Source organism: Nicotiana attenuata, unplaced genomic scaffold (assembly GCF_001879085.1).
Source record: "Nicotiana attenuata strain UT unplaced genomic scaffold, NIATTr2, whole genome shotgun sequence".
NCBI classification, from domain to species: Eukaryota; Viridiplantae; Streptophyta; class Magnoliopsida; order Solanales; family Solanaceae; genus Nicotiana; species Nicotiana attenuata.
Genome location: NW_017675712.1, coordinates 26,852 through 27,420, shown reverse-complemented (window position 1 = coordinate 27,420; position 569 = coordinate 26,852). Strand labels below are relative to the sequence as shown.

The window sequence follows — 569 nt, the reverse complement described above, 5'->3', positions numbered from 1 at the left end:
CACTTAGATTATATTAGAAAAATATGCTTTTCTAATTATATTATGTATGCTATTTGAGGATTAATTATTTAACTAAATTACAATGTTTTAAAAAAGTGAATAATCAAGATAGGGAGACGAGAGATAGAGAAATAGGAGAAAAAGTCTCCTCCTCTCTAGATACCTAATATAATCCCACATAGTGGGGTCTGGGAAAAATAAATAAAAAGGTCCTACCGGGATTCAAACCCAGGTCGCTGGATTCAAAGTCCAGAGTGCTAACCACTACACCATAGAACCATAGGCGTATTGGATAATTTTATTTACCAAAATTTAATATAATAAAATCACCTAACATTTTTTATTTTTTCTTCGAATTGAAAACATGGTACCCCATAATTAGAGGTGGCAAATTGGCCGTTTGGTCAATTGGATGCGTCAAAGTAACTCAAATCAATAAACTGAGTGTTGAGCCAACCGGCCCAAAGTTAGCTTGGGCCAAAATCGAATAAACAATATGGCCAAACAAATGTGAGGAGAAGAACAGGAAACAAATGCACTTACCCGAAGGGCGAGACCTGCCATATTAT

At 35.1% G+C, this 569-nt stretch overlaps 1 non-coding gene across 1 annotated transcript; it reads right to left on the bottom strand.

Moving 5' to 3' along the window:
- Positions 1-207: 207 nt before the first annotated feature.
- TRNAQ-UUG lies at positions 208-279 on the bottom strand. The gene has a single exon. It is a non-coding gene; the product is annotated as a tRNA-Gln (tRNA).
- Between the last annotated feature and the right edge of the window lie 290 nt (positions 280-569).